We start from the raw sequence: 19,181 nt of genomic DNA on the forward strand, positions 1-19,181 counted from the left end.
AAATGGTGCCCTGGGCAAAGAAGCAAGAGACTAAGCTGCACTCAATTGTGATTTAAAATATATATATAACTAGAAGCCTGATTCTGAGAAATCAACAAAAGCAAACCATTAAAGGGCAGTAGAGTCTTATCTATCTTCTCTTTAAAATTAATCTAAGAAAAATCATATATTATAAGAATCTATTTCTCCTCATGATTCTAAGTAACTTTTGCATTTATTCATTTCCAAAATCACTATGCTGTTATTCTCAAAGGTGTTATTTCCTAAACGAATCAATCCAAATGGGTGCAATGACCTGTTAGTCTGAAAATACTTATTAAAATAGCAATTAACTCTGCATAATTTTAGAAGCATTTAAACTGATAATTAAGGATCTGTTGACTAGCTCTGGAAGTTCAGTGGTAGGTCGAGATTAGAGTATTTGCTAAGCCTAATCAGGCCATTTTATAATCCATCATATTTATACTTCGGGGACTATTTACCTTATTCACATGTTGAATTAAATGCTGCCAAAGTCATTAGCTATGTCAGCTAGTTTTTCAACTTGCTAATTGTGTGCAGTATCCTAATTAACTTGTCTATAAAAATGTGCTGCTCTATTGTTTCTACTTCTTTAACAGAAAGTTTCCCCATTAATAAAATTAAAGTGTTATCCAAAAATTGAATATAATTAAGCTATTTACAGATTTGATTTTAAATCTTCTTTAACCTTTTTAAAATATAAAACTTTTTGGATTATTTTTTGAGAGCAGTCTTTCTTTTCTTTGCTTCTGTATTTGTTTATTTTACTATTTAGAGGAAGATTCCATTGCCGATTAACAAGTTCATTATTTAATTTACTCATTTCACAGTTGTTTATTGTACTTCTTCAATACTGCCAGTGTTGATTTTAGTACAGAGAATCAGAAATAAACACCATATGATTTCTTCTCTCAAAGAGCTCAGAATCAGCTAATTGTTAAATAAAGGTAAACATGAGTTATGTTGTGATTGTAAAGGAGCATTAACCGCCTGTGATTAAGGAAGATTGCCTTAAGGAGGTAATTCTTGATCTGAATTTAGAGTTATTGTGGTATTGTTTAGTCACTCTGTTTTGTCCGACTTTTTGTGACCCCCTGGAGTGTAGACTGCCAAGCTCCTCTGTCCATGAGATTTCCCTGGAAAGAATACTGGGTGGGTTGCTATTTCCTACTCCAGGACAGTTCACTGACCCAGGGATGAAATCTAACTCTCTTGCAAGTCTTCTGCATTGTAGGCAGGGTCATAACTGCTGAGCCGCCACCAGGGAAGCCCCAGAAATAAATTACAGCATCTTTTGATCATTTGTTATTGCTAACTATGGGATACAAATGAGATTATTTTGAGAGTTTATAGCAAATAGACACACAGGACACTATAGGACATTCTGGAGTTTATAGGCAGTCACCCCAAAACATTCAATAAGTAAATATCATATAGATTTATGGTTTATTAATAGAACTTTGATCAATCAGTGCTAGCACAATTGAAGAAGTTGAAACTAAGATGGTCATAATAATGAAAAGACTATATTGTAGTTGCAGGACCAAAAATCAACATTCTGAAAATAGAGTAAAAAGGAGGTAATTAATGTAATGAAATTTTAGTGAGGAAATGGAGGAGTTGACAAAGATAATACCCAACCAAGTTGGTACAGTTGAAATCATATGTAAATAAATAGATTTCAGGATGAATATGTTATTAATAATAAAAATAATAACACCAGTACTGCTAATAATATAAGCTAGCACTGCTTTGTGATTATATGCTGCTGCTGCCCCTAAGTCGCTTCAGTGGTGTTCGACTCTGTGAGACCCCATAGACAGCAGCCCACCAGGCTCCCCCATCCCTGGGATTCTCCAGGCAAGACCACTGGAGTGGGTTGCCATTTCCTTCTCCAGTGCATGAAAGTGAAAAGTGAAAGGGAAGTCGCTCAGTCGTGCCCGACTCTTAGCGACCCCATGGACTGCAGCCTACCAGGCTCCTCCATCCATGGGATCTTCCAGGCAAGAGTACTGGAGTGGGGTGCCATTGCCTTCTCCGGATTATATGCTAGACAAGGTAATAACCATTGTACAATATTTTGAAAATATTATAATTCACTAAATACATACTCATGATAACTCTACAAATTTTAAATATATGTTCATTTAGCAATTATTTTGCAATTAAAATGTCATTGAAATTTAAAATGTTAGTCACTCAGTCATGTCTGACTCTTTGCAACCCCATGGACTATAGCCTGCCAGGCTCCTCTGTCCATGGCATCCTCCAGGCAAGAATACTGGAGTGTGTAGCCATTTCCTTCTCCAGGGGATCTTCCCAACCCGGGAATCAAACCCAGATCTCCTGCACTGCAGGCAGATTCTTTACCATCTGAACCACGAGGGAAGCCCAAAAAAGTCATTAATCTTAAAATATTGTTTATTGATCTTTAAGCTGAGTTTATGAGGGCTTTTTTCAGGTGGGCTTTATTTTTACTTAAATATGATAAGCCCAATTATAGTCACTCTGACTAAAAACATGGTGTAACAGCATTTTTTTCAATGAGCAACTGATGAGGTGTAGTCATGTTTAAAGGTTAAGAAACAAGTGTTGAACAAAATACTAAATACACGTTGTATAAGAGAAAGTCCAGATACAGCAAAGAAAATACATCTTCTTGGTTAGTGGAAGAATAGAAAACATTCAGTACAAAACTATCAAAGCTTCATTTATAAGGTGAAAATGACTGAGAAAAGCACACTTTAAAATTAACGATCGTTGACTTAAAGTAGCCCTTAGCGGTCATTGTGTATTTTCCTATTCTAGTTACACCTCCCCACTCTCCTAGATAATAATTCTATGCCTCTACTCTTTCTGCAATTCTCCTCACCCTCCTCAGTCTCAGGTGAATGCCTTGTTTCATATTTAACTGAGAAAAAAAAAAAAAATCCAATCAATGAAGAGAATTCCCACAGCTTCTCACCATCACAGCTTCCCTACTCACCTGATCCTTCATTCTCTCCTGTTACTCTGGGAGAGTTTCTGTGCTCCTGTATACAAAAGTTTTCATCCTTCCTTAGGAGATTATGGACATTATTTTAGCTTATCTCCTCTGTTACTCCATGCTTTACCTCACAGATTGTTCCTATGATTACACAAATACTTCTATTTTTCACTAAAGACTAAAAAAACTGTCTCTTACAGTTTATTCATCCTTCACAGCTTATTTTCCTTTCTTTTAGGGAGAGCAAAGATACCTCAAGAGAGGTATATAGTCGATGTTATATATAATCAGTCTATTGTATACATATATATTCGACAGTTGAATAATAGTAATAATATATATAGACTTCCCTGGTGGCTCAGACGGTAAAGCGTCTGTCTACAATGCGGGAGACCCGGGTTTGATCCCTGGGTTGGGAAGATCCCCTGGAGAAGGAAATGGCAATCCACTCCAGGACTATTGCCTGGAAAATCCCATAGACAGAGGAGCCTGGCAGGCTACAGCCCATGGGGTCGCAAAGAGTTGGACATGACTGAGTGACTTCACTATATCACTATATCACCATAATAACATACATACAGTCGATATATATAATCAATCAATGTTATATATAGTATATATAATCAGCTATCTTCTGATTTGTTGTTGAATCATCTCCAAGCATTCTTTCAACTCTCATATTCCCTTAATATGTCCTTTTCTGTGTCACAAACTTCAACTTTCAATTATTAGTTTAAATTGTAGTAAATGACACAGTTAATTATGTTCTCCTGGCTTTTGTTCTTAAATACAATATTCTTGCTGTTTTCTTTGGATCATTTTCTGTTTCAATGGCAAAACTTACTGCTCGTCTCTAGATCTTGAAATTGTAGAGTCTGAAGGACCTCTTCCTGAATCTTTTTCACTGTAGAGAAATCTCTTTACTTTCTTACTGACTTCAACCTCCATCATGACTCCAAATACCATCTACATAACTACTTCTCTTTCACTCACTCATCTAATTGCCCAAATTTCATCTCTACTTAGATATCTAATATTCAAACTTAACATGTTTCAAATCAGTTTCTAGTCTACCTCCAAACCTTACTCTGAATAAATAAAGCTGCCTCTGTCAGGTTCCTTCTCTTCCTCAAAGCCAACTCTTTTCTTCTATTGCTTAGACTGAAAATTGGAATTATTGTTTTCTTTGTCTGACATCCACTTCCTGTGCAAATTCTTTTCCTCCAAAATACATCTAGGATCTGCTACTTCTTTGTTTTAAGCTGTTGCTGTGTCTAACCAACCTTTATCTCTCGCTTTTATTATTTAATATCTCTTAAGCGATGTTGATTATAATCATTTTATTTTTTGGTGAAGCTGATCTCTTTGATGTAACTTTTGCCCTTCTCTTAAATTTATTTTCACAAAGCAGTTAGGGTGATCTTGTTGAATTTAAGACAGACCCAAACAACTGAGTGAACTGTTGAAGTTTTTCATTTTCTCAATGTGAAAGCAAAATTCTTGCAAGGCTTTTCAAGACTTCATGGGATCTTGTATCTTGTATGTGTGTTGCCTTCTTGGTCTTCTTAAACTGAGAAATCATGTTTATAGCTCAGAGCATGTGTACTTTTGTCTACCTGAACGTTTCTCATTCCAAGTGTAAACAAGCTACACTTGCTTATCCTTTAGTTCTTACTTAAATATCATCTTCTTATATATATATCTTAGTAAAGCATTCTTGAGAATGTTGTAAAAAAATTGAAAACTTCCTCCCACCACAAACATTTCAAATCTCTCTTCTGTGCTTTATTTTCCTTCCTCATATTTATAGCTCCTTTATTCACTATATATTTTAGTTAATTAGGTTTTTCATATATATATTTATCATCTATTTCCTTCTGAGAGCTGCTCTATACCTGGTATCTTCACATAAAGGTTAGTCTTCACATAAAGAACACACACAATATATATTGTTAAATAAATGAATGGGTACTTGTGTTAGGGAATATTTTAAGCTTGAGAAATCCAATTATACAGCTTGTTCATATGTCACATTAACAAATTTAATTCTAAAATCTGCTGTGTTTAGAAATATAAAGAAAATAGAAACACAGAAAAGAAGGATAAATGAAAGAAAGCACAAAGGAAAAAAATAGAAAGGGAATAGGCTTTACTGGGCTAAAGCCAGTGATCTTTTCAAATGTTAATGTAACATTATTTACCTTAAAATCTTCACTTGCTTCCTAGGGCACTCAGGATAAAAATCCAAACCCTACAGCCTGGCTTGCAAATTTATTCAGAATGTGCTTCTTCCTGATATCACCACTTCACCACATGTCACTAGGTTTAAGCCACCAGTCTTTAAGATGCATATATTTCATCTCTACTCAGTCAAGTCCGTGTCCTCCTGGATCAAGGTTAAATGTCATTCCCTGGGAAGGTCTTTCCTCACTACACAATTTGAAGAACTCGCCTAAGAGCTCTATGCCCTAACACTCTGCTATATTTCTATCATGATTTGCTAACTTATTATATTTTTATTTATTGTCTATCTCAGTTAAGTAGAATTTGATCTCTATGAGAACTAATTGTACCTATTAACGAATGGACCCATTGTCCAGTTCAACCTAATTAGCTGAAAGAATCTATGTCCTGAATCTACTTGAAGGAGAGAGCCTACGTATCACCCCACCTCCTAACTGTGTTCAAACATCTTGAAGATTAGAAGCAGAAGTGCATTGCTGAATAGGAGAAAATATGAGAACGGTGGACAGAGGAAACCTTTTTTTACTGAGACAGTATACATTTCTGATCATAAATCCTGGTGTGCTAGAAATTGCACTTTCTCTATTCTCCTCAAATCAACTATGATGCTTAACTGCTATTTTTGTAAGAAAATGCATTCTTATTCCCTCCCACCTGACTTCAGAATGACTGTGTGGAACATGACCTGTTTGTAAGTTAGAGGATTCCAATATTTAGTTTTGTACTTACAATAAAAGAAAACATCAGAAAGAGTTTTGCATTATTGCACATTTAATTTTGATATAAAGCATGTAAATCATTTTGGCCTTGGAAAATCTAGACAGGGAGAATGAAGAGCATTAAGGTGTGTTGATTAAGTTGTTATACTGTAGTTCTAAGTATTGACCATTTGCAGCATAAATGGAAAATGAACACAATTCATGTGTATTCATGATAATTGCCCAAAAGAAACTGGCTCTGAGTTTATAAAGCTGATTCTATTCACAGCAAAAATAATGATGAAACATTTAAGATACTATTTGTGCCTATGCCTTGTAATACCAGTTATTTTAAAACTCAAATGTTTTAGTATGTCTGGTATCTGCCTAAAAGCATGAGGGAAATCTCAGAAATATCAAATTATACCATACTTTATGAATAAAAGAACTATCTTATACAAAGCATTTACCATTCAATACAGAAATACAAAATAATTTTGAAATTTCAAATGGAAGTCTATTTGAACTGGAAGAAAAATCACACAAGTATATTTTTTTCTCAACAATAGCTATACAGTATAAATACACTCTGGTCTATTTTGGGATTCACTTAGATTATAATTTACATCTTTTCCTTTTATGTCCAGTTTTTCTAACTAGTCCTAGTGGTCTGTGATTGAAAATTTTAATTGTTTATTTTGACCTGTTTTAAATGCATGCTTTAATAACAGAACACCAAATCACCTAACAGAGATAGTGATCATGTTATGAAATAATGTATTTTCTTAGGAAGGGGTGCTCTGAGAAAAAAACAGTATGAGAGTACTTGTGAATTGGAGTTAGGAAAGTGGTTGATATATTCTGCATCTATCTTGCCAGTTGTGTATAGAAGTATCCAGTTATAGACAATACACAGTTATACACAGAAAGTTGCTAAGCCAACTCAGAAAGAGACTGCTCACCACTGTTTTCTATCCACTCTGGTTTGTAGTTAAGTCTGTATCAGAAGGCACTGGTTGAGACATTCTTGCTAGGTCTATGGTTTATGAGGTAATTTCCACCTGTAATCAAAAAAAAAAAAAAAAATCCAAGAATGGGTCTCAATACCACTGCAATCCATTAGTCACAATAGTATGCACCACCTTTCTCATCTGTTCCCCTATGGCCGGCACAGAAACCTTGATCTTACCCTGTCTCCCCTTGTTCTAATTGCCTTATTTGTATTAGACTTTTCCCCTCAAACATCCATGAATCTCCTTCATTCCAGTGGTAGTTCATCACCAACAGAGAGCATATCTGAATTTGTCCCTGAAACTCTAGCATTCATTTTGGTACTATCCACTTCTGTAGCTTATGGTGACATTTATGCTACATGTGAATGACTGCCCTAGATTTTCTACAAACTAAGAGTTGAGGCCATAGTGAAAGTGAAGTCGTTCAGTTGTGTCCGACTCTTTGTGACCCCATGGACTGTAGCTTACCAGGCTCCACTGTCCAGGGGATTTTCCAGGCAATAGTACTGGAGTGGATTGCCATTTACTTCCCCAGGGGATCTTCCCAAACCAGGGATCGAACCCAGGTCTCCCACATTGTAGACAGATGCTTTACTGTCCGAGCCACTGCAACCTCTAATTCCTCACCTTGCATAAGAATGCACTGCATTTCTCTTTCAAGGCATGTCAGCTGTTGAGTGGTCAGTTAGTTCCCAATCATTGCTTTTTCCAAAAGGAAACATTTCTCACTTCTAGGGTCCACCTACTGCTATTCATCCATTCTGTCAAGGACTAGGAATTACTTAAACCTATGTCTCCCTGCATTGCAACACAAATACAAAACCTCAAAATTAGTCCTGAAATAGGTATTTTTTATATTCTTTCTTATATCATCCATAGACTAAAGTTGCAATTACTAAAGTTTCAGTTCCCGCAAAAATGACAGAAAAATTTCAGATAGAGATATTTTTTTGGGTGGTATCAACAGGTATCACAAGCAATCAGCTTTCTATCTTGCAAGTCAGAAAAAGAGACATTTAGTACATAGTTCAGTTAATTTTACTTTCTGTTATACATAAAAAGAACTTTGAATAATTACTTAATAGAAGCCTGGAGTTAGTGACCTCAGGGTTGGTTCAGTGGCTTAATGATGTCACCAAAGACTCATTTTTATTTGAATACTCTCTCTACCTCAGTATATTAATTTTGAATCCATGACATATATATACATATATAGAAGAAAAGGAGCTGCTATGGAACAGAAATTCTTAAGCTTTTAGAAAGAAAACATTATCATATTTTTAAATAGATAAGGATTGTGCTGGGAGAAGGAAGAAAAGTAAAGGAAAAGGAAGAGAGGACTGGGAACAGGGACTTGAATGGAGAAGGGTACTAGTGGAGTCCTCAGTGTGATAAGGGCCCGATAGCAGAACGGAAGAGCTTCCAGGGATGAAATGCCTTTGAATGTATGAACACCCTCACCTCCTTCTAAATGATCACCTATGAAAAAGCTGCCATTCAACTGCTCTCTTGATATATGTTAACACCATTCCTACTAGGAGCAGGGAGCCTGGTTGAGTTTCAGCCTTTAGGAGTATGAAAAGAAATACCCACTTCTAACTAAAGTGGGATGGAACAAGTTAGATAGGACTTTAGACTAGCAGTGAACTCATGGCTAGTATTATATTTTGGACACTGGGTTATTATTTTTAGTAAATCTAAGTGAAATGTTGTCATTGTCATAGGCATAAAAATATCTTTAAATCTCTCTTAGCTTTAATTTAAGATGGATATTATATAAGTAATAAATATTTGGTCACTCAGTCATGTCAAACTCTTTGCAACCCCATGGACTGTAGCCTGGCAGGCTCTTCTGTCCATGGGATGTTTCAGGCAAGAATATTAGAGTGGGTTACCATTTCCTTCTTTAGAGGCATCTGCCCTACCCAGGGATCGAACCCATGTCTCTTGCATTGCAGACAGATTCTTTACAGCTGAGCCAATAGGGAAGCCCATGGTAGGAACCACTTATCATCAAATCTAGGACCTAAAAATCACAGAATCTAAGAATTATTTTGTGTTGCTAGATTCATAGGGACTCTAACCATGATAACTAACATCTATGTAATTTCCCACTTGGGTTGTTGAGCATTAGAGTAAAGAATGACCATCACATGTTTATGCCTTAATTACTTTTCCATTTAAGGAATACTTATTGAGTATTTATGAGTCATGGTACAGTTTTACCCTGGTGCAGCAGTAAACAAGACAGCCAACAGTATTGTTCCATTCAATTTTAGTGGCACATATCATGTGGCTAATGCTGCTGCTGCTGCTGCTAGGGCGCTTCAGTCGTGTCCAACTCTGTGCGACCCCATAGACAGCAGCCCACCAGGTTATGCCGTCCCTGGAATTCTCCAGGCGAGAACACTGGAGTGGGTTGCCATTTCCTTCTCCAATGCATGAAAGTGAAAAGTGCAGTGAAGTCACTCAGTCATGTCTGACTCTTCGCGACCCCATGGACTGCAGCCTACCAGGCTCCTCTGCCCATGGGATTTTCCAGACAAGAGTACTGGAGTGGGTTGCCATTGCCTTCTCCGCATATGACTAATGTTGCCGCATAAATGATCTATGAAAAAATAGTTACCTGATCAGTATTTTCCTAGTTTTTAACTAATTTGAAATTTTAGATAACTTAGGTACAGGATAGGATTGTTTTCTTTCCTTCTGTAATATTATGAACATTACCTAAATAAATATGTAATATTATTAGAATGATAATGTTTTTCTTAATTTTATTAGGAATATCTTTTCAGAGTTTATGATGTACTTGGCTACCTATTATTATATATGCTAGTTATTGCAATGCTTATGTATATATGTATGTATCAAGTAAGAACTGTAAATTTCTTCCTAGTAATACTTTCATATGTTATAATTTTTAAATTTATTTCTTTCTTTGGAAAAGCTAGATATGTATAGCAGCTGGATTTTCTTGATATTAAAGAATACTCATTTTCCCTATAATTGACCCCTGAATATCATGTTAGGAAATGATGAAAGCAATATAATCTTGGCACAATGCAAAATATTTATTAAACATATTAAATATATACGTCTCTGTATGTTCTGCCCTTATAAACATAAAGGGTAACTTTCAACATTCTGAAATCACTGTGAAAGAACTACTTAGCAAATTTTTTTTAACATGTAATTGCCTTATATGCTTACTCTTTAAAGTCTGAGAGTAAAATATTAAAGGCTAATATTTGTGTGCATAAATATATATTTTAATAATATAAAAACAATAGTATGCTGTAGAGGAAACATGTCACAATAAATAATGAAAAGCTATTCTTGAGATATTACAAAAGTAAGTGAAAGAAATCAATGAATTGTTTAGACAAGGAACAAAGAAAATCTCCTCAACTGAGATAATCAATCACTACAGAGCCTTGATGAAACGATTTCATTACTTGCAAACCACAAAAGTTTTCTTTCTAAAAAATAAATCTTTGGGGAACATCCTAATGATTAATTATACAAATAACTTTTCTTTTCAGTAAAAGGAGTTGCAAATAACATTTCAAATATGAAATAAAGTTAATTTGATCAGATTTGTATGCAGTTCTTTATATTCAAATGTCATTATGAGATCTTGAAATAAATTTAACATGAATAGTCTTGAAAATATTCTCTTATTTGTGTGGTGGTATTTGTATTACTAACATAATATACCCTTTTTGTAGTAACAATATATAGGAAATATCTAAAAAGAAAGATGAATATAAAATAAGCACTAAAGCAAAAACTGTCTATTGTGCAATTAATTAGGAGATATATTTAATATAATATTACACATTTAATAGTAGAAAAAATGGTGTTGTATAAAAGCTTCATTGATTAGAGTACATTGATAATAAATCTCTGATGATAATTTTTCTCTATACTCCAACTGCAGAAATCAGTTGTTGCCTGTCATTTAACAAATGTATATTCATTAATTCACTGAAAGATACATCATTCATTGAGTATTCAATCATTTATCCATCCAAATATTGACTATTTATAACTTGTCCGGCATTGAGCCTACATTGGCGAGTACAAATATTTATTGACTGACATTATGGAATTTACACTGTACTGAGACAAATCTTCAAATGATCACATTATCAATGTAAAATTACAACTCAATAATTAGTAGTAATTAAGTGCTATAGAAAAAAGTTTCATGATGAAGAAGTTGGTAAGATTTGATCTCAGAAAGGAAGAGTTACTATAATGAATAAACACCATATATATATATATATATATATATATATATATATATATATGTATATAAAATCTATATACACACAAAGGCACACATACATATATATAAACCCACTCTCTATATAATGAAGACCATTTAAGATCCTACTTACATTCAATTTATATTTAAAGTTCAATACTTTTATGTGTATGATGAAAAGATTGAAGGTGGAAGGAGAAAGGGGCGACAGAGAATGAGATGGTTGGATGGCATCACTGAATCAATGGACATGAGTCTGAGTAAGCTCTGGGAGTTGCTGATGGACAGGGTAGCCTGGCGTGCTGCAGTCCATGGGGTGGCAAAGAGTCGAACATGACAGAACAATTGAACTGAACTGAAAATCAAGCTACTTGCACATGTCTTACATCAAGCTTTTGTAACAAATTATTGTAGGGTGCATGACTTAAATATAAACACTTATTTCTTATAGTTCTGGAGGCTGAAAGTCTAGATGGGGATGAGTATATGGTTCAGCTCTTGGTGAGGGCTCTTTTCTCAGTTTACAGATGACCAGATTCTTACTGTGTGGAGAAAAAGAACTAGCTAACTCTTTGAAGGTCACCATTACTATTCAGGAGAACTCCATCTTCATGACCTAATTCCCTTCCAATGGCTCCACTTCCATGTACCATCATATTGGGATTAGGGTTTCAACATGTGAATTTTCCAAGGATACACATATTCTGTCTATAAAAGCACATGGTAGGCAGTATATACACAAGACTTGCCTCTCTCTTTCTTTATATTCTGCCATTATAATCATATAAAGCACCCTATTAAGTCCTCAAATTTAAAGAAACTTTTATTTGGCAAATAGCACTTTAAATGCTAATATATTTGTATGTATATAAATTACACATGTAAACTATACATATATTTTCTATAATTTCAACATTTGTTATTTATGTGAGCAAATATAAAGTAAATGTATCTTTTAAAAATTGTTTATTTATATTAATTGGAAAAGTAAATATATTGTAAGGATTAAATAGACAGATATCTCTGTGGCATAAGAGAAAATTATGCATTTAAGAAGCAAAGGAAGTGAATGTGGTAATATTGCATGATTTGGGTACATGTCCAATACATCTTTGAAATTTTGTCTCCAACATAAGGACAAGGAGAAACTGCTGAAGTGTTTTATATGGAGTTACTCTAATGGATTTGATGCTTACAAAAGATATTGCTTAAGGTGAAGTTTAGAGAATGAATTGAATTAGATCAAAGAAGATAAGAAAAAAAGAGGTAACTATAAACTTCACTGACAAAAGTGAAGCCGATATGCTTTTGATGAAAATTGCAATAAATTAATCCAGACAGCATTGACATCTTAAAGGTATCACCTTCTGATCCATACGCACAATGTGTCTCTCCATTTGTATATGTTTCTTTGATTTATTTCAGCAATGTTTTATAGTATTCCACAAACAACTCTTGCACATTTTTTGGCTAGATTTACCCTTAAGTATTTTGCAGTTTAAATGACATTGTAAGTGCTATTTTTCATTCACTTTCAATTTCTAATTATGTGATCGTAACATATCACATAATTCATTAATAAAATTAACAAGTAAGAAATAAATTTAATTTTAGTATTTTAATTTGTATGTTGCAGACTTACCTAAGTCATTCCTTAGTTTTAGTAGCTTATTTCCAGATTTTCTAAGTTTATTTTTTTTGGTAGATTCTCTAGGATACACAATCACATCACAGAAAGGCATTTAATTCTCCCTTTCAAAACTGTATATCCCTTATTTCTTGTTTTTGTCTTGTTGCAATGACTAGGATGTCCATATCGTATTGAACAGAACTGACAAGAGCAGACCACTGTTAAGTATAATATTGGATATAGGTTTTTATAGGTGCTTTTTCTCATTTCAGGGAGATTCCATCTATTCTAAGTTTGCTGAAAGTTTAATATTTTGTTTATCATGAGTAAATAAAGTTTATCAATTTTTTTTGCATCCATTGAGGGTGTTTAAAGTTTTATGCCTTTTGGGGTCAGTTGTTTGTTGTTTCTCTTTTTTTTTTTTTAATTTCATCCAATATATATTCAAATATAAGTTTAGACATTCTCTTCTTTTCTGTGACTTCAAATACATACATTAGGCTATTTGATTTTTAAAATAGCTCTTCAATACTATTATCTTTTACATGTCCTTTTTTAAAATTCCTTATTTCAACATAGAACATTTGTATTGAATTATATCTAAGGTCACTGATTCATGTTCTGTGGTTTTATCCATTGAGTAGTTTGAGAAAATATTTCCTCTTTGGTATCATATATTTATATATTTTAAACGTTCTGCTTGCCTTTCTGTATATCCTCCATATCTCTACTGGAAATGCCCACCATATATGTTTACCTTTGCTACTAGACATTGTATCATATTAATTGTAGCTAATTGATATCCCTGTTTGATAGACTCAACATCTTGCTATTTTGTGCTTCTTGTTCTGTTGAATACTTGATATCTTGACAAAACTTTTTTTGTTTGTTTGTTTTTGCATTTTCATTGTGTGTTTTGTAGTTACATTCCGCATAGATATTCACGCTGTGGTGAAGGAAAGGGATAGGCTGCCAAAGTCCAGAGAAAGTATCCTCAAGTTTCCCCTTTGTCCCTGCCTTCTCAAACATATATACAAAGAGAGGGTCTCACAGAGGCACAGAAGAAGGCCATGGCTGGAGACTGCTTGGGAATGCAAAGGTGTATAATAGCAGGACTACACAGAGGGGCCTGAGTCCTTGACTGCAGCTCCCTTCTGAGCCTGCAAAGCACTGATTGCACCCCAAGCCTGGAATGGGGAGGGGACAGATTTGCCCTACTGAGGCCAGCCAGTTATTTAACGTCTATGTAATTTCTGTGACTGGGCACAAAATGTCACATCTAGGTTTTTTGTTTGTTTTTATTTTAAGCAGCTGGACCCCTCATATGCATCATGCTTGTTTTTAACTCATTCATTTTAGTTATTACGTATTGTTCAGTTTTCTGGAAAGGTTTGGTTCATTCAGACGGCTTGAAATATTCCGTGGAGCCTGATTAATATGAACCTTCCCTTAGTTTTATATATCCAGATACATTTTGAGAAAGTGTGGACAAAATGTAGCCTCTGTTCCAAATAAAACATGGAGACAGACTTTTGGGTGAAATAGAAAAGAGTAGCTGTTATTGCTTTGCCAGGCGAAGGGGGCCAATGCCCTCGAGACTGTGACCCACCGTAGAGGGGATAGTGAGGAGCTCTGTAGTGTTCACGGAGCAGGGTGTGATCCACCTGTGGACAGTTCTTGGATTGGCTGGCCTCCAGGTGAAGTTTCAAACATTGTCAACCTTCTGGTTTCAATCAGCCTAGGATCAATGCTCTTGTGGTCAGTGGTTTTTATCTGGAGGTGTTTGCTTCCTATAAAAACAACTTAGGAATGTGTGGTAGGCCTTTATTCAAATCTTTCAGGCAACTGGGAGTTCGGTGATTCTGCTATGTGGCAGAATTACAGTCTCAATTGTTACCAGTTCCCCAGGCCAACAGTTATTCTTTGTTCCTGCCCTTTCACGTTTTCCCATCATTAACTCCTGAGTCAGCATTCTACTTTGAAAGACAATGAACACAAGGGCTTGTACAGGGTTTCAAAAGCAACAGAAAACATTGAAGTTAGACAGTCCCATCTTCTCCATTTTGCTGTCCCTGAACCAAAGATCAACTCTGATTTGGGTTTTTCCTTTAAATTCCTAAGAAACAATGCACTGGGAGGAGGCAGTCATCTTACTTGCAAATCCCTCTGGTTTTGGAGAGAGAACACTTGGAGATGAGAATGCCAGAGAATGGCAGATCATCCTTCATCTGTTTGCATCACATCAGCATGCTCTGACACCTTGCTGACAGGTAGCATCACATCCAAAATGACAGCCTGAGGTTATCGTAGCACACTATGATAGGTGAAAAGTACTGAAGTGGGGAAATAAGGAGTTAAAATCTACCCTCTAATCTAGGCTTATCTTTCCTCAAGCCTTGATTCTGCACTCCAAGTTTAAATCACTATATATATATTCAGTAGTTCTGGAGAGACTTTATATCCCCAGGAATTTCTCTCTCTTTTTTCCTTTAATTTATAAAATCTTCCTCTCACTCCCTTAAATGATTCTCCAGAATTATTTGAACATAGAGAGAAGCTAAACCTTGTCACTTTAAATCTATAACATGTAGTGGTGCCAGGTCCTTTGGACAGGTTTCAGCCTCAAACCTCCCTTGATATCACAGTTTTTAAAAGTTCTTTCTGCATTTTTTAGTGCTGTCTTTTTCTAGAATGCCTAAGAGTCACCCTTGAGAGCAGTAGCACTCAACTGAATAACGCTAAGAAGCTCTCCAGCTTAATTAAATATCATAATCCCTTATAAATACAGAAAGAAAAAGTTAGAAGGAGAAGAAAGAGAATGAGGAGGAGGATGAGGTAAGATTATTTGTGCGAAGCTTGTGGAGGGGCTGGAAGAACCATAAGCTGGCATCAAGATTGCCGGGAGAAATATCAATAACCTCAGATATGCAAATGACACCACTCTTATGGCAGAAAGTGAAGAGGAACTAAAAAGCCTCTTGATGAAAGTGAAAGAGGAGCATGAAAAAGTTGGCTTAAAGCTCAACATTCAGAAAACCAAGATCATGGCATCTGGTCCCATCACTTGATGGGAAATAGATGGGGAAACAGTGGAAACAATGTCAGACTTTATTGTTTTGGGCTCCAAAACCACTGCAGATGGTGAGTGCAGCCATGAAATTAAAAGATGCTTACTCCATGGAAGGAAAGTTATGACCAACCTGGATAGCGTATTGAAAAGCAGACATTCCTTTGCCAGCAAAGTTCCATCTAGTCAAGGCTATGGTTTTTCCAGTGGTCATGTATGGATGTGAGAGTTGAACTGTGAAGAAAGCTGAGAACTGAAGAATTGATGCTTTTGAAGTGTGGTGTTGGAGAAGACTCTTGAGAGTCCCTTGGACTGCAAAGAGATCCAACCGGTCCATTCTAAAGGAGATCAGCCCTGGGTGTTCCTTTGGAAGGACTGATGCTGAAGCTGAAACTCCAGTACTTTGGCCACCTCGTGTGAAGAGTTGACTCATTGGAAAAGACCCTGATGCTGGGAGGGATTGGGGGTAGGAGGAGAAGGGGACGAGCCAGGATGAGACGGCTGGATGGGATCACGGACTTGATGGACGTGAGTCTGAGTGAACTCCGGGAGTTGGTGATGGAGAGGAGGGCGTGGCATGCTGCGATTCATGGGGCTGCAAAGAGTCGGACACGACTGAGCGACTGAATTGAACTGAACTGTGGAAGGGGCTAATGGAGAATGGTTTCACTCCTGCCATTCTGGTTCCATGTTGGTGAGCCTCAGACCCCTTCTGGTTGCTGCAATTTCAGTTTCCTGGAAGATTTGGACAAGTATAGAAGTAGAAGCCTGAACTAACTAGGCACTGTTCTTTCTGTCACCACATTAGTCTGTTGTTGTTGGTTAGTCACTATCATGTCTGACTGTTTGGGTTTCCATGAATTGTAGCCCACCTGGCTCCTCTGTCCATGGGAGTTCCCAGGCAAGAATACTGAAGTGGGTTGCTATGCCTCCTCCAAGGGATCTTCTCAATCCAGGGATCTAACCACCTTTCCTGCACTGGCAAGCAGGTTCACTGGGCCACCTGGGAAACCCACTTGTCTGATTAATGACCTCCAAATTTTGCATACATCTCTATTTTTCCCAACACTGCTTAAGAAGAGACAGGGCAAGGTGATCTATGAAGTGTAGTTGTCAGCTTAACCAAAGAGGCAGAGCACAGTATATTCTTAGTCAACTTTACATTTTCCTACATCTTTATCAATCTTATTCCTCACTCACAATATTTTAACTATATTTCTGAAAGTAAGTGGCATTCTGAAAGTAAGTGGCTCAGTCATGTCCAACTGTTTCTGACTCCATGGACTATACAGTCCATGAAATTCTCCAGGCCAAAATACTAGAGTGGGTAGCCTGACCCTTCTCAAGGGGATCTTCCCAACCCAGGGATCAAGCCCAGGTCTCCTGCAATGCAGGCAGATTCTTTACCAGCTTAGCTACAAGGGAAGCCCATTCTAGACATTTCTTTCAAATGTATTTAACTTTGATATGAGAAATTATTAATATAATGCTTTTCCCTAATATAATTATCCCTCATGCATCCAAACACAGGCTAACCTTCCCTCCCCAAAGGTTTGTCACTTTATCCATCTTGGGTCTTGTTCATGTCTTTTCCAGCTGACTCACTCTTTGCTTCAAACCCCTTAAATGAAATACTGAGAGACAAGGTTAGGCACTAATAACACTTGTGTTTGTGGAAAATAATTCAGCCTCTACTAGGAACCTAGAACAATACATAAACTTTTACTCGAAAGGAAATACTTACCTACAGAAGACAGAAGAAGTTTGCTCCAAATTCTAAAGGAATTAACAGTTATTCACCTAAAGGGGTTTGTAATATCTTCTTCTGACATTGCAGTTCTCTCTCTTTTGTGTCTTTACAAGGTTAGAAAATGCAGGCTAGCTTTCTTTTTATTTGAAAACCTGGATTCAACTAACATATTTATTAAATCAAGGGTCTCATGGCATAACAACTATGCTTGGAATTCTATGCATTGAAAAATATAAGTATGCTGCTCAAATTGCTTACTCTTAAAATTAAATAATAATAGCAGATTTTATTTTGAAATATTTTAGTATTTAATATTATTATTGGTAGTAATTTAAAATAATAATGGTGCTCATTATTGAGAACTTACTAAGGAGGTAAATTTTTTTTTCATTTTAACTACAAAATATTATTTTTCCAAATTTGAATAAATTGTCCAGACAACTCACAACTGGTGGAGTGTTCTGGAATAATACTTTCAATGTCTGCATGGAAAAGAGCACTTGTCAGGTCCCAACAGCTATATCGTCTCATACGACCAACTCAGTTTTTAGTCAGTATGCCATCTATCTTTGATTGAGAGGGGCCAGGAAAGCCTTCTCCAGGGGACTTCTCCTGACACCAGCAGTATCAAGCGGGAGAATTGTTATTCCTAATCTTTGTTAATTTACCTAGTTGTAGCAGTACAGACTTCAATTTTTTTAATATTTTTTTCCTTCTAGATTAGAAAAATATGCAAATAGGGCTGTACTTTCCTACTTTCTTTATTTTAATCTAAGCTGTAAAAGATGCTAATAGGTTGATTTTCCATTAGAAATGTTGCCATGTCCTGAAAAAAATTAAAAAGGCAGTGGGTGGACAATTTGTTTCATCATAGATGAAAATTATATTTTACATTAGAATTTGGCATGTGAAATATTCAGACAAATTTGAAGCTTTTCTATTTGTCACATTTCACTTGAGTTGGTGGTAAATACATGGACATGGTGGAAAGGAAGGAATTTAAAGCTATGTGATTGAAATGAACCAAGACAATTTGTAAGCTACTCAACTTAATATTTCTGTTGTTGTCAAACCACATTTTCCTAAGCTGCTCTTTACTTCTTGTCAGTGCCTGTGTGAATGCCCTTCACTGAAGCTCTCTTCAGCGAGGCTGCTTCAGAATGTGTGCCATGTGAGTGTTCTGCTCACCAAGCTTCAATTTTCAGTTTCTGTTTTCCCACTTCTCATAATCAATCTGAATAGGCTGAGTTAAAGTTTATTGCCAGAAAAATAAATATGATAAAAAAAGCCAATTACTGGCAATTTATTTTTCCATTTGATATATATTGAGCCTGCGTTATCGTTTTCTAATTTATTACAGCAAAATTTATTTCAATACCTTAGAAAGACTGCATAACCACCTTCTCTTTTGGTAAATTTGTATCCTGGGGTCTGAATGACTCCACATTAAGTGGATTGAAGCCATTTAATCATTTACCTGATTCCACATCATTTACAGGAAT

This window comes from Capricornis sumatraensis, chromosome 17 (assembly GCF_032405125.1).
Source record: "Capricornis sumatraensis isolate serow.1 chromosome 17, serow.2, whole genome shotgun sequence".
Taxonomy (NCBI): Eukaryota; Metazoa; Chordata; class Mammalia; order Artiodactyla; family Bovidae; genus Capricornis; species Capricornis sumatraensis.